Raw genomic sequence first — 525 nt, forward strand, 5'->3', positions numbered from 1 at the left:
AGGAAGAAGAGGAAGAAAGAGGGGAAGGAAGGGAAGGCTAAGAAGAAAGCTGACAACAAAGCACATTACTAGAGTACGTGGAATTGGACTCCATTATTGTTCAGAATCTTAACCCTGTACATTTTTATATAATCCCAGGGCTATGTATGCTTCCTGGTATCCAGTCCAAAGTGAATTGGATCTAAAACTCAGAACTGACAGCTGTTGCTAACATTATTATATCACTTTTTATTTTTATGTCACTAACCACTCCTAAGTCGGATGAAGTGAACACATCCGCAGTGTAAGTAGGTGTCTATGCTGACTTTTGCACTGAATTTATAAAGACTTCAAGCATGAATTTCAATTGACATTTCGTGGACTTTTGCCCTTTCTTCGGTGTTTTAGAACTGAGGTTAACTTACTCATGAGTAATGAGATAATGTCAGGGGGAAACACTTTGCCTTTCAGATGATTAAGGTAAAATATCTGCCTCATCCTGACAAAAATCACTTTGGCAAATATAAAAAGTTTAAAAGGCTTACA

The sequence above is a fragment of the Propithecus coquereli genome, unplaced genomic scaffold (genome assembly GCF_000956105.1).
Source record: "Propithecus coquereli isolate 6110/MARCELLA unplaced genomic scaffold, Pcoq_1.0 Scaffold79, whole genome shotgun sequence".
Lineage (NCBI taxonomy): Eukaryota > Metazoa > Chordata > Mammalia > Primates > Indriidae > Propithecus > Propithecus coquereli.